General features: G+C 38.4%; 1 protein-coding gene across 5 annotated transcripts in view; it reads right to left on the bottom strand.

The window, feature by feature from the left end:
• PKNOX2 (PBX/knotted 1 homeobox 2) overlaps positions 1-16,139 on the bottom strand; it is a 275,402-nt gene that overhangs the window by 249,533 nt on the left and 9,730 nt on the right. The window contains exon 1 of one of the 5 annotated variants that reach the window (XM_081961085.1): positions 11,194-11,230. The exons of 3 other annotated variants lie outside the window; for them this stretch is intronic. The gene's annotated coding sequence lies outside the window, so the exon portion shown is untranslated. Of the gene's footprint in view, positions 1-3,416; positions 3,440-11,193; positions 11,231-16,139 lie in introns of those variants that run through there. One more of the 5 variants, XM_081961084.1, reaches the window with a different exon arrangement.

Below are 16,139 nucleotides of genomic sequence, written 5' to 3' on the forward strand. Positions count from 1 at the left end.
CCAACACTGAAGGTTTTTAAGAAGAGATTGGACATTGCAACCATTTGTCTGAAATCGTACAGGGTTTCCTGCTTGAACAGGGGGTTGGACTAGAAGACCTCCAAGTTCCCTGTTTTTCTGTTATTCAAAACAATATCAAAACAATTGGATTTGCACAAGACATTAAGCTGATTCACAATGAAACAAACTGCAGTGGGCTTTAGTGGGATATGGGGCCAAATAAAGCCAGCATCCAAACCCTATTGTTATTAGCAGTTGTGATTAGTAATAAAGATAATATTGATGGTTTGCCATTCTTGCAAAGATTCTTTCCTTATCTGATACATTACCACATTAACAAAGTAAATTGAACCTACAAACATGAAAATAAAATATTGTTGGAAGATTCAAAGGTGAATGTTATTTGTGTTCAACAATCACAGGCAATGAAAACATAAAGTGCATTTTTGGAATAAAATTTAAATATCAAATTACATCAATTAATATTATGTCTGGTTCACTGATCATCAGTTTCTGGTCTCTCAGGAGAGATAGAAGAAGAGATGGAAATTCCTGCCAATGTGGTGTAATAAATTTGGACTAAGAGCATCTAATTTAAATCCAAATATGTTTTCCTCTCCTTCTGTATTCTTCCTCCTGTGCTCACCTCTGCCACACAAATCTGTGGCTCTTTGCAAACGGGTTTTAAAAATGCATTTAAAATTTTCTTTTTTTAAAAAAATAGCCCTAAATGACGCTACAACAATGTCTTTCAAGAACAGTTCACAAACGAAAATTTGTGAACAGGGAAAGAGCTCAACTGACAAAATGTTCCAGGTTTTTTTTAAACGCTGCTAAATTAATCACTGCGGTTAAGAGAATTGGAGCTGCTGTTAGCTAGAAAGCAAGCAACATACAAAATGTACTAGATGAAATTTCCCAGATTTCTTCTGCACGAATGAAGTAAGAAAATATATAAGGAGAATAACTGTCCATTGTGAACATTTGGTATGCATTTCTGTCCAGAGAAAGAATTGGATCAAAATGGCTTATATCAGGGGTGTCCAAACTTGGGAACTTTAAGACTTGTGGACTTCAACTCCCAGAGTTGAAGTCCACAAGTCTTAAAGTTCCCAAGTTTGGACACCCCTGGCTTATATCAATGCTTCTCAACCTTAGCAACTTGAAGAAGTGTGGACCTCAACTCCCAGAATCTACAAGTAGTCCTCAACTTACGACCACCACTGAGCGCAAGTCCTTCCCAAGGATCTAGGATAGAGAGGTGTTGTTTGATGGTGTTAAATGTATTGTTGCAGGAGATGTCTTTACTTGTTCTGAATAAAACTTCCTTTTGCAATTGACTGATGGTCAATGGACTGAAGGTGTTCAAGTGAAGCTCCAGAAGTTTTGGAATTGCATCCAAGGGGCCTATTACCATTGGTACGATATTTGCTTTCTTTTGCCACAACTCTTCCATTTCTATTGGCAGGATTTTTATGTTTTGTGATTTTCTGCAAGTGTCTTCTATTCTGTTTTCTCCAGGTTTTCCAACATCCAGCATTCAGCCTTTTACCAACAGAAATCTTTGACTCAATTGTGGTCATAAATCAAGGACTACCTATACGCACACATATGCACATTCCACTAAGAGATTTTGCAGACTTTTATTTGTCGCATACATTAAGAAGTGACATCTCTCATTTTCACAAACTGAGGTGCTTGAATTTGCTCCCCACCCTTTCTCTCCTCTGGATTTACTGCTTAGGAGAATTAAAATGTCTGAAACAGTTTACATCCACTATCACAGTGGGAATTTGCTTGGGGGATAAAGAAGCTTGTAATTGCGATTCTAAAACCACCCCTGTATGCTTATAGTAGCTTTTTTTTTAAAAAAAGAAAACATCTTAAGGGCTTTACTAAGCTATAAAGTGCCTTCGAATAAACTTAAAAATAATATATCTTTAAAAGGATGGGGAGAGAGATTAATCTCCCAGTAAGTTATAGAGAGGGGATTACCCACTACTGATAGTTATAATGCAAAATTCTCATACCTAATACCAGGAAAATGAAATATACATTTAGGACTAAGAGAATATCTCCCAAATAAAGAGAGAATGAGCTGTGGTTTGTTGAGTGGTTCCTTCCACCAACATAAAAGCGATTGTCTTTGTCAATATTACAACTGATAGTGAGAAGCATTTCACTTAACTTTTGGTGGGCATTCCAAAGCTTCACACTTTTTAAATCTTGTCACACATTATAGGAAATAATAGTCATGGTGAATGATCCATAGATTTGGTAGATCTATCATAGATCTTCAAATTATTGTTGCAAAAATTCAAGCAACCACAATACACTACATGAAAGCAAAAATACAGATGTTCCTCATCTTATGACTAGTTGTTTAGTGATCATTCAAAGTTACAACGGACTCCTCAAAAGGTACTTATGAACCAATTTCAGAGTTTTGATAGGCATGCAATTTTGACAGACACCCTGCATGGTCACCTGATCACATTTTGGATGCTTGGGGACCAGGTCACTTTTACAGCCACTTGCAACATCCCATAGTCACATGACCAAGACTTTTCATGTTTTTTGCCGGTTTCAGATTTTTACTCCAATTGATGGTAAAAGACACCCCCTGGATAAAATTGATTCCGCTTAAATGACTGTAGCATTCGCTTAACAACTGCCATAAAAAGAAGTCATAAAATTGGGTCCAGTCACATGGTAACCTGCTTAACAACTGTAAGGACTTATGACTTATAATTCCAAGCTTAATTATGGTAGTAAGTCAAGGTCTACCTTTGAAAGAAGGGTTAGAAAACTCACTCTTTGCCATTCTTTAGAGGGCATGAGATGTTCGCAGCACGGAGGAGAATGAATCCCAAAGGTGCTTTTTCAAAAGACATCTGGGCTTTTTTCCCCTTGAAAATGCTTCAATTCTCCTCCAAGAAACTTCTGAAGTTTTGAAGAAGTTTCTTGGATGAAAAGCAAAACATCTTCAAGGAAAACAAGGTCCAGTTGCCTTTTGAAAAGCATCTTTGAGACAACCATGTCCTGGATGACTGAGAATCTCCACAGAGAAAGAGGGAAATGGATGCAACTTTAGGCTGTGTTGAGGGAGAGAGATCACCTAGTGAACTTCCTTATTGAGGATGGACATGATCCTGGGTTTCCCTTTGTTAAGTAATTAAGCTCCCCGTTGGGAGAGCAAGTATGCAGAGAAGCGTAATGAGAGTGATATGGAATAACACGCACAAACCAGCATACAGAGACACTGAATAGTATAAAAATATAGTAGTTTACTATGTAGAAATATAGAAGTATTCAGAGTCCGGTTAACAGTCCAAGTCATATACGGTTCAGTAATTCAGTTATCAAATAGTCTCAGTTTAACACACAAAGTAGATAACAGTTGCAAACCACAATACCTCAAAATACACCTGATCAGCTTCTAACAAAAACAGAGAGAGAGAGATCTAACAACCATTCTGGCTCCCTCTTATAGCTGCTTGAGGTAACAAGCCAATTACATATCTTAAGCATTTAAAGTAACAGTAAAATAATCATAGCTTATATACATTGCCAAGCCAAGTCTAGGGTTACATCCCTAACACCCTTCTTCTTTTAGCACACCACAATATTAGAGCATCTCCAGATACATACCAGCTGATCAAATCTAGCCCAGCAATAGGTGCATGTTCAGATAAGTAACATCTCTTGTTTAAAAGGTGCAATCAAGAAGCAAGGCAGAGAATTCGAAATCTGCCACCACCTTGAAGATTTTTTTAATATTACTTCTTCCTGCCGTTGCATGCAACGTTTGATAAAAGTCAAAATTTCACTTGCATCTACTTTTCCCAACTTGGCCAATTTCCCATCACAGCAGGTAAGCGGTAAAAAGATTTGAGCTCAAAATCATGTTCAAATCTTTAATTCTGAATGTTGTAAGATTCTCTTCCATTAATAAACTTTGAGATGAAAATAATTACGGGTCAGTTTTTAAGTTAAGCTGCTGCAATTTTAAGCATGAGCCAAGAGGTTCTTCAAACATTCTTTGGTAAAGCATTTTTAAACTGTGAAACAAACTCCCTTATTTTAACTATCTATTTATGTATTTGTTTGTAAAATTTATCATCTTAGTGTGTGGTAACTCTGAGTGGCTTACAATATTAAGATATGATAAGATATTAACAATACATCTAAAAACAATCCATGACATTTTGATTCATTAACATCGTATCGACAAGGCGGGGAAACAACAATTTGCAGGGTGGCTTATTTTTTCAGAGTGAATTTCATTTCTTTTCTTCTTGTTCCTTTCTTTTGGCAGGACAAAGTATTAGGTTGTGACTGGGGAAAATGTGAACGGAGGTTACACTCGCTGGGCAAAAATAGATTATTGTTAGTTTTGTTTTTAAAGGCTTCATAACACCTTATTAAAGTTAAAAGCTATACAAATAAAATTACTAGAGGTACTTGTATCCACAAGGAGGAGGAGGAGGAGGAAGAGGAGGAAGGAGGAGGAGAAGAAGAAGAAGAAAAAGAAGAGAAACTACTACTACTACTAGATTTGTTTGCCAAGATCTTTTCTCTGAGTTTTTGCAGTACCGGAAAAGCCACATCCACCATCTACTTTCAGATATTTGTGTGCATTTTACTTCAGAGCTGACAAATTATAGGAAAACACACCTCTCAACAGAATGTTGTTATGATAAGTTTGAAGGAGATCTGGCAACTCCCTTTTCAAATCAGTGGAACAGAAGTTGCCTCCAGAAGTTGTGAATGCCCCAACACTGGAAGTCTTTAAGAAGATGTTGGATAGCCATTTGTCTGAAACGATATAGGGTTTCCTGCCTAGGCAGAGGGTTGGACTAGAGGACCTCCAAGGTCCCTTCCCACTCTGCTATTGTATTGTATTGTATTGTAAATCACTTCTTCCCCTCCTCCCATGTTTTAATAAACCCAATGGTCATAAAAAGGGTATTCTTTAATGACCCATCTTCTTAGGAAGAAATCATCTCCTGCATCTCAGGAGTTCAGAATCAGCTTCCCTGTCCAAGGATGGAGAAATTACAATCACAATCGTTTTAGATTCACAACAGATGGACATACCCTAACTGCAGGTGTCTTCAAACCTTCCCTACTTCTACCACAAGACATGGCCTTCAAGTGACATCCTAAGTAGGATGGTAGAGCCAAGGGCATGCCAAGGCATAGAAGGAAAATGACATTTGATTTCATTCAAATTACACAGTATTATTGAAATACAATTCTTATTTTTTGCTTCATATATCTAATGTCTAACACAAACAAAAATCATCGTTCTATGGCATATGTGATTGGGGAGTTTTCTTTTGGTGCAGTGTTTCTCAACGTTAGCAACTTTAAGATGTGCAGACTTAAATTTCCACAGGGCTGGAAAGGACCTTGAAGGTCTTCTAGTCTAACCTTCTGCCAAGCAGGAGACCTTATATCATCACAGACAAATGGTTGTCCAATCCTTTCTTGAAAACCTCCACTGATGGTGCACCACAACTCCAGGAAGCAAGCTGATCCATGGCTTAATTGTTCTCACTGTCAGGAAGTTCCTTTTTAGTTCAGCCTCCTGAGTCTGTTGGCTGGGAAATTCTCGGAGGTAAAGTCTGCACATCTTAAAGCTGCCAAGTTTGAAAAAAACACTTTTCTAGTGGATATAGATTTGAATCTTTCTCTTTTCCGATTCTTCTGCAATAAAACAAAATAAGGACTATTCCCTTTCCACTGCCACACCGGGACCTTTTATGCCCTTTGTGTGTTATCGCTATGCTGTTTTCATGGATGAGCCTGGGGAATGCGGGACAGCATAAGAATATTGGATTTTGTAGCAGCTGTGCAAACAGAAGAAAATAAGCACTGGTGATATAATAGGGATTTAAAGCAAGGATTCAGTTCCAAGTCAGTTTGCTTCAGAATGGTTTGGGGCCACACAACCTGCTTATCATTGGCTGCCTTTTCTTTTCTTTTTAAAGTCCTGCTGCATGAAGTTCTTAGCCTCGGTTTAGCAACTGCTTGTCCACTGCTCAGATTTTGAAAGGTAGTCGAATCTCATAACAGTCTCCATATTTATGCTTTCCTCACAACTGTCTTAAATTAGAGGGCTTCTTCTCATGACATTCTTAAGCAGAAATGTACCCCTGGGAATGTTAGAAAAGTGAAGTTTTAGGGCTGTCTGAATACGATGTCCTGAGATAACTTTCCTTCAGGGATGATCTTCTAAGCCAAGCATAACCAATAGTTACGGTTCCAAAATCCGTGATCTACAGCCAAGTACGAAATAAAGCATACCGTGAAATACATCCTAGAAGGAGGCTACCACTCAGATTTAGCCAATTCATCCTTTTCTTCTCCCGACAGCCTTTAACCCTTCAAAGACAAGCATCAGCGACATAGTCATATGAATGCTTAGTAGACTCCGTGTAGGGATTTAGATAATCTCACAGACTCAAGATGACACAAAATCTTCCTTGACAAAGAACGTCGTTAACATGATCCCACAAATGAGTTATAGGGCCCAAATTAGTTATGAGTTCCAGATTGAAAAATAGCACTTTAACAAAAAAAAAAAAAAAAACAGAGATCACAAATGACCATCAAGTTACCAGATTATAAAACAAATTTGGAGATTGATTTAGAAAAGTGGCTTTTCGTTAGAAACTCAGGGTAAATAAGATTCTTTGATTTAGCTATATCTGACTGTAATTGTAGAACACAGTATATTTTGAACTAATATATTTAACTTAAATCTTTGAAGAGATTATCTGGCAGAGACAATTGCTCGAGGCATCCTACAGACTCAGAGACAATTTACAGGTCATCATCCAATTAAAGTATTATCCTTGGAAATCATACTCATATTTGGCGATCCATAGAAATACAACTCACAACTGAGAAAGACTTCTCTATTGACCTTCTCCCTTTGAACTCAATAGGCAGATTATTGAATAATTCCAGGAATTTATTCAATGTATTCAATTCATAAATTTATATCATGCATAGGTCATAAACACGAGAGATTCCGTGAATTAGCTCAATGAAAATGAGACACAACGTTTTTACAACAGTCACATTCAGACCCAACTGATGGAGATGCAGTAGGATAAAAACACATGATCAAAAATCAAAAATCAATTATACATATAAAAGCAGTTGCTCATATTTTTCACTTCTTGAAAATCAACTCCATCCAACAGCTTTCTCAATCTCCCCCTTCCTCTCAACCCTTCACTCTTCTTTCATATTTGCTTTACAATATGAAACTCATTCATTCTCCTATGACTAAACCCCAACCACAATGTATTTTTTTGTATACAGGAAACTGATTTTGTATCTGCATCAATTCAGCTCCCATTCATTCTCAACTCTCCCTTCTTGTTTGATGACAAACAGTTGTCTGGCACGAAGAATCAGGACTATTCGTGAAGTTGAAGCATGAAGAATTATTCAAATCTATGCACAAGAATGTGGTCAAGTAACGTTCAACACTAAATTGGCACCAGATAAAGAGTATGGACCACTTGTGGGAATGCAAGCACTCTAAACTGATGATGTGCTTAACTCTGCCCCCCCAATTCTGCTTGATCTTCTACACAGTTCTCATCCCAAGGCAACATATTTTAAAGTTTGTCCTGACATACCAAACCATCACATAATAGTTAGAATCACATTCCTATGCCCAGTCATTTTTGCTTTGTTTTGACTTCCTCACAGCAAACTACCTGAGCTGCTATTTTATACCAATATGTATGTCAAGCATGGGGGAATCAGGAGATTCGGGCAGTTCAAATGAATATAAACATTTATTACAAGCTTAAGTTTTCTACAAGAATCAGATCAACTAGCTGTCAAGGGAAATGAGCAGGAGATAAGAAAGACATTCAAGGTGGGCTGGATTTAGATCTCTTGAGAGTGCACAGGGACTTGTGACTTATGATACTGATCATTGCCTATATTACGCATGCCTTTGAATTTCTCCTATCTTTAGTTAATACTTAACCAAGGTACGCACCTTCATCTCAGTTTTCGCCACTTACGTTTAATTAGGAATTGTTCACTCTGTTTCCCTTGTTGGATGCAACTATATTGGATACATTAATTTTTTCCAATCCATACTCCTCATTGAGTCATACAATCTAATGCTTACTGCAATTTGCTCGAGTCCTTGGCCACCAATGTGGCACAGTTGTCTTCTAAAACTACAAATACACACCCCCATCAACACATCTGCAGTGGGATATGAATAAAATAATCATAAAATGGACCTGAAAAGCTGCCAAGCTACCTTTTTTCTTTGAGATGTAGAATGCTATGTGAGCTAAACATGAGATATCAGGGACCAGAATGAGTTTTAATTTTTTCCTGCTCATAGGAAAATTTGCCCATAAATCCTGCAGAACTTTATGGCTGAAGTGATACTTTCTTCTTCTTCTTCTTCTTTTTCTTCTTCTTCTTCTTCTTCTTCTTCTTCTTCTTCTTCTTCTTCTTCTTCTTCTTCTCCTTCTCCTTCTCCTTCTTCTTCTTTTCTTCTTCCTCTTTTGAAGTTGCAAATACATTTCAGTTGAGCTTCCTATTAATTGGCTTAGCTGCTGAATAAAAACAGGACTCAGGAAGACTGCAAAGATTCAGTATGGAGTTAACCTGAACTGCAAAATACTCAGCAAGCAACATCAAAGAATAAAGTAGTCAGATTATTATCTCCAGATCTAGAGGTACATGGAGACAGGGGCAGTAACTATTTTGCCCCAAAGTCATTTAATAAGTAAAGTTATTCTCCATGGTGATAATTTGTTATGGTTCCCTGACATTTTCAAGAGAAGATTTATTGTTTAGGACCAACAGATGTACACAAATGAATAAATAAAACTGCAAGTTCCTCTTAAGGAAACATCTTCTAAATATAAGTTAAAAGGGAGGGGTGGGGGAGGAGAAGGAGGGAAACACGATTGCATCCAGCTCTTCCTGAATTAAATAGGAAGTGTGGCTAACTCCAAAGGGTAGAAGATGCCAAAAAGCCTTACGTGCCATCATCTCAGGAGAGACAGCTGCTGATGGGGAACAAACTTCAGCTTGCATGAACAAATTCAGATATAAAAACAGGTCTTAGGTTTGCAGCTGCTTTCCTGCAGCTGCCAAGTTTGTTGTATCAATTCCAATATTTACCTTCAAAGCCTGGTGATAATTTTAGATCACAACTATATCAGGGTAAAATTAAGAGAATTCAAAATGCCTTCCCCTCCTTCCCCTGGGAAAGAAGCAAAACCAGCTTCAATCTGCTCCCTAAAACCAGCTGGTTCTACAGATGTGTATGTCATAGTTAAACGATGGCATGTTGAGCAAATCTTAATTGGCCAGGCTTATATGATGCACCCAGTCACAAAGTTATTATATAAAGTTCAATTTGTTCAGGGATCGCCAAAAAAAAAAAAAAAACCCGCAACCCCGATGTGAAGCAAAAAATTGTATTGCTTAGAATACCTTGTGGATTCAGTCAGTGGGTAAGTTAAAGGCAATACCCATCAAGAGGATAATGGAGAAATCAAGGAAGGGTGTGTGTGCTTTGGCACAGTATTCATTCATTCATTCATTCATTCATTCATTCATTCATTCATTCATTCATTCATTGTTTTCCAAGTCCAAAACATCTTACATTAAAAGAGAAATATATTATATTAAATTAAATATAATAATTAAATTATTATACAACCTCCCCCCCCCCCCAAATGCCTGAAGGGTTTTCAATCAGTGTGTGTTGCCTGCTCTAACATATGCCAATGAAACATGGACACTAACCTCACAATCAATACAAAAGCTACGAGTGAGCCATGGAAAGATACATGCTCAGTGTCACAAGACAAGATAGAAGGACCTGCACATGTTTTAGAGAACCAACTGAAAGTATATGATATCATCAAGGGAATAAAAGAATTGAAATGGAAGCAGGCTGGTGGTCACCTAGCAAGAAGAACTGATGGCAGGTGGACCAAGGCAGTCATAGACGGGACCCCACTGTATAAAAACCATCCACAAAAGAGATCTAGAACAATATGGAGCCATGACATCTGCAAGTATCGCAGCCCAATTGGCAAAAGAAAGTTCACGTAGGTTGGAAACATGAGGAAGAGGCCTTCACCCTGCAGTAGATAGACAATGGCTAGAATGATGATGATGATGATGATCTAAAATAAGGAAAACTTTCAATATATGACAAATATAAAATTTAAAACACAGAAGGAATTTCAAATGGTTATGTGACTTTATATAGCATTTGAGGCTCAGAATATCGCAAAACCATTTGGAGACAGCAATGTCACTGCTTCTTCTAACGTCAGATGTGGGAAACCAGACTGAAGTCTTTAAAGCCCCCGCCCCACTGATTCTGAATAGTGGGGCCACAGACAATTATTAGCATGAAAAGGGGGGTGAACTCCAGTGTTTTAGTCCCAACCACCCAACTTCTGCAGAGGAGACATTTGCATGCCTACCACCAAAGTACAGACAGGCAGCCCTTAACTTAAACCACACCTGGAACCAGAATTTCCATTGCTAAGCAAGGTGATGGTAAAGCACCTGATTTTACGACCATTTCTGCCATGGCTGTTAAGCAAATCACTGCATGTGTTAGGTAAAACATTTGGTCCTTAAGCAAATCCAGCTTCCCCCGTTGACTTTGTTGGCCAGAAGCCAACTGGGGAACATCACAAGGATGGTTGCATCATCTTGGAGTAATATAACTGTGGTAAATATATGCCCGTTGCCAAGAAACAAAATTTTGATGGTGTTACTGCAACAATCAAGTGCAAGGACAGGTTGTAACTCATTTTGTGATTTCAAATAATCACTAAATGAATGGCCGTAAGTCAAGGACCATAGCATGTCTGCCATCTTTATTCCCCAGCGTAAATAATGCCCTCTATTTAGAAAGACACACGGTGATGTGCCAGAATGCCTTCTTGCATGTTTGGAGCGATGTAGACACCACAACAGCCAAAGTTCACAGCCAAAATTGGATCGTACACTGTTCCAATCAAGAAAGCACCTGCATAGGAGTTGGTATCATAAAAGCATAAAGATCATGGTCTTCTACAGCTCATGGTCAAAGGAAAGGCCATGCTGAACATGGATCCAGGTAGTCCCCCCAATTATATCAAGGGAAGATGTTGTTTTTCATACCATTAATCAGTGGAGTCCATTAAGGTGGAAATAAGGGACAGAATTAATCTCTAGCACCTTGTGTGTGACATTTCTTCCATTGATTCACAATGAAGGTTGCCATCTGCTGGATCGTCATAGCTATTTCCAAGCTGCTGAGGACAATAATCAAGTGTGGAGTTTTCCCTTCTTGTCTCTTGCATCACATACGTCCTTTCACCCGTGGAAAAAGGGATCTCTTCTTACCTTTGCAAAATTAGGTTGTCCTTTCAAGGGACCTCAAAGAAGAGTCTGTAGAATCTCCCGTGGTGCACTTTCCCATGACCAGGAAACTGTCATTAATTCTGTCTATAGAGGTCATGTTTGTCCCAAAGCTGTTTTTTCCAAAAGGCAACTGGATTTTTCTTGGTTTTTCTTCGAAAATGTTTTGCTTCTCATCCAAGAAAAAACTAAATTGGAGAAACGTCTTGGGTGAGAAACAAAACCAAGGAAGTCCAATTGCCTTTTGGAAAAGCACCTTTGGGACTGTCCCTAATTTAGGAACTTTCTTTGCTTCATAATCTATTCATTCTGCCTGCCAAATTCCTTGGCTGCTTGAGGAATCGAATCCAAACGATATTATCAACTGGGATGGGAAGGAGGCCGATACTTAACAGGATCAGAATTACACAGAGGAGGAAAGTAACCTGGATCTGCAGCAGATCTCTGGAAGATCCCTCTTCTGAAGCTGCTGCTTACAAGGAACGAAAACGTCACCATCCCGCAGGCATACAGTTACACAAACAGTAACACGTCGATGGTCTTCCCATTCAGCTGGTGCAATTTGCATGTTTCGAAAGCCTCAAAGAACTATTTAAATATTTAAATGGCTGCACATCAGATTGGGCTTTGCACCCAGAGTGATCCAATGGAGCAATTCTCCTTGCTTGCCGAATGGATAAGTTAGCAGGCAGCATCAACAGATCCATCTTCTGGGTCTCTTTGCTTCCTTGCTTGCTTGGAAGCTCAGGCTAAGGATGAAAGAGATGGCATTTTTCTGCGCACAAAATACCCCTTTCCCCTGGGATTGAAATAAAACCATCTTCAAGATCCATGCCAAACTTTCTGTTCTACAAGTAACAACAGAAGACAGCTGCCCTCTCTCACACATGAGAATCCCAGAGCTGAAGCTCTTTGCACAACAGAACACATTTTGGGTCTCCGTCTCCATGCGACATCTGCCCTGCAACATGCCTTCCTAGCTGTAGCTATCAGAAACTTCTGCGACAGCAGATGGACAAATCCGTGCAAGTAAAGCTTCAGCATATAAATACATGGTCACCCAGCCATAACACTTCACATTAAATATTTCATTCGGCAAGATGTCCAGTTCTTAGAGGCTAATCCAGTCGTTTCATCTAGAGAAAGTGAAAATTCGGTTGGCTTTAGCGTTTATGGAAGGGAGAAGGAATGCATTTACTGAAAAAAAGAAGAGGCTTTCTTGCCTATAGGCAGAAGTAGCATCGAGGAGGAATGGAATGGAATCTAGGAGGACGTTCATGGCTAGTCTAGTGAGAAGGAGGACTAGGGGGGTGGCGACATGATAGCAGGGTTCCAATATTTGAGGGGTTGCCACAAAGAAGAGGGGGTCAGTCTATTCTCCAAAGCATCTCAAGGCAGGACAAGAAGCGAGGGATGGAACCTAATCAAGGAGAAAAGCAACCTAGAACTAAGGAGAAGTTTCCTGACATTGAGAACAACTAATCAGTGGAACGGTTTGCTTTCAGATGTTGTGGGTGCTTCATCACTCTTCATTTTAAGAAGAGACTGGACAACCACTAGTCAGAAATGGTATAATGTCTCCTGTTTGAATAGGAGGTTGGGTTAGAAGACCATCTAGGTCCATTACAACTCTGTTATTCTGAATTCATCACTGATGAAGATACAGGCAAGAAAACATCAGACAGAAAGTAGTTTCTCCTTTACATCCCCACTTTATTTCTATGACAATTTCCCTCTTCTGCCAAAATCCTTCTATTTTTAAATCCTTCTTCTTCTTCTTTCAAAATCCTTCTAACTGTAGTGGCAGCTCATGGCCAGATGTTATTTCTAGTGATGTCATCATAGATATTGCAACATACATCATGACATCACAATGCAAACCTTGGTCTTACGTATTTGCTTCCATCCTTTAACCGAAATACGTAAGTTATATGATTTGTAACATGATGCAAATTTTGTGGTTTCCCAGTCCTTTTCCTTCTCTTAGAAGTGTCACTAAGTTTGTCTTTATTCAGACAGTAGAGTGACAAAAACGTGCCGTCTCATTTACTAATTACACTACAGCAAATATAATTAAATTCAATAGACACAATGTTAAAATAATATACCCATTCTCTCTCTCTAATGAAACACTTGACCTTAGCCACTTTAAGATATGTGGACTTCAACTCCCAGAATTCCCCAGGTTATTCTCCCACTATTTATAATCTATAATAGCTGGCCTCACATTGTAAGTACTATTGTAGGTCATAATGTCTGGTTTGGCTTTGGCTTACCATAGAAATCCAATGCTTGAAAAAGTTGCATTCCTTTGTGAATTTCTTGTTTACAAGATGCTACTATGAATTCACACTGTTCCGTTCCCAATGGCAGTAGTACTGCGATGAGTCCAAACTGGGACTGAGGAATAGCTAATATTGTCCCCCAAAAAGTATTAAAATATATATTAAGAACTGCTTGTGCCTTCATTGTTCATTCTCTTTTATTCTCTTAGAAGAACAGAAGTGATCAAGAAAATCAAAAATCCATTTTCAGTATATTGAAATTCCTGTTCCCAAATCTATCTATCATCTATCTATCTATCATCTATCTATCTATCTATCTATCTATCTATCTATCTATCTATCTATCTATCTATCTATCTATCTATCTATCATCTATCTATCTATCTATCTATCTATCTATCATCTATCTATCATCTATCATCTATCAATCTATCTATCTATCTATCTATCTATCTATCTATCTATCTATCTATCTATCATCTATCTATCATCTATCAATCTATCTATCTATCTATCTATCTATCTATCTATCATCTATCTATCTATCTATCTATCTATCTATCTATCTATCATCTATCTATCTATCTATCTATCTATCATCTATCTATTTATCTATCTATCTATCTATCTATCTATCTCTTTCCTTCCTTCCTTTTTCTTCCTTTTTCTTTCTGGAATGTTGGCATACTACAGTGTATTGCAATGCTGAATGGTTCCAGCTAATTGTAGCTTACACTGCAGACAATGATAGATATTCCCAGGCACGAGAGTCAGAATGTTAGTTAGAAATCGTAATGCAGTTTCCTTTGGTCTGGACTGCTTTTGGCCCTTTAACTAATGTTTGTTTTACATTGTATAATTGTATTGACTTTAAGTGAGTAAGCTACCCAGAATGACTTATGATGAGATGGCCAGCTATATAAATCAATCAATAAATATCCTAAAACATGGTTTACCGTATGATGCTAATATCCCTGAGGAATGTAGTATTGCACACTTACTCTGGCCATAGCCTGAGTTCGATCCTGATGGGGCTCAAGGTTGACTCAGCCTTCCATCCTTCCGAGGTTGGTAAAATGAGGACCCAGATTATTGGGGACAATAGGTTGACTGCTTAGAGAGGGCTGAAGAAGCATTGTGGGCAGTATATAAGTTTAAGTGCTATTGCTACATTGCTAATATAGGGCTCCTAGCTGACTGTTCTTTACAGAATAACATATACTCTTGAATTACAGCCCCAGGATCTTGGCTAACAAAATGTTTTCCATGACACAGAAAGATATTTCTCTTTGAGATTTAGTTTTAGGTCAACTGTGTCAGGAGTACAGAAGAAAATATGCTGCAACAGCTTTCTACAGAAATCCTGGCAATATCTATATTGCCAGGATTTATATCATATCATTGCTATAAATTTATATTATATTTATATCATATCATATCATGATATAGATAATGATATCTATATCATTATCCAAAACTCATATAAAGCCATCTTGGTGCTAGCAGACAAAATCCTTAATATTGGTCAAATATCAATTTCAACCACACCACTCGTGTAGTTGATCTTCAGCTAAGTTTTTGGTTGACTGTTGTGTAAACCTTGGCATTTTTGGCTGGTTGTAAGTTCAATGTATTATGTCAAACCTAAATTAAGGTTAAGCATGCTGTACAAACTTCCTAGTTCATCGTTCACACTCAAGTAGCAGGCGTCCAGTATAGCAATAGCTCTTAGACTTATATGCAGCTTCATAGTGTTTTACAGCCCCTTTCTAAGTGGTTTACAGTGTCAGCATATTGCCCCCAACAATTTGGGTCCTCATTTTACTGACTTCGGAAGGATAGAAAGCTGAGTCAACTTTGAGTCAGTCAGGATCGAATTGCTGGCAGTCGGCAAAATTAGCCTGCAATGCTGCATTCTAACCACCATGCCACCATGGCTCATGAAGTATTGTGGATAGTTATTCATATATCTATTAAATTGATTGAACAAAGCAGAGCCACAAGCTCAGCTTTCTGGATGTTAGTGTATTTTAGTGCCTAGCGCTCTCCCCTACAGGCCCTGCTCAGGGAGCACTAAGAATTCAGCAACATCTGAAGAGTCATTTCAGACAAGAGTATTTTCCTGCCATGTCTGGAGATTAGGACCTTATGTTTTATTTTTATTTCCTTCCATTCAATTGTCTCCAATTCTCAGAGGCTGCCCGGACAATTCAATGTGGTTTTCTTGGCAGGGTTTCTTGGCTTGCCATTGCCACCCTCTTAGGGCTGAGAGAAAGAGAGTGGTTGGCCCAAGATCACCCAGCCAGCTTTGTGCCCGAAGCAGGACTAGAACTCACAGTTTCCCAGTTTCTAGCCAGATGCCTTAACCATTACACCAAACTAGCTCTCTTATAGTCTCTATTCTATTCGGACACATCAAAA

This window comes from Natrix helvetica, assembly GCF_964273705.1.
Source record: "Natrix helvetica genome assembly, chromosome: 8".
NCBI lineage: Eukaryota > Metazoa > Chordata > Lepidosauria > Squamata > Natricidae > Natrix > Natrix helvetica.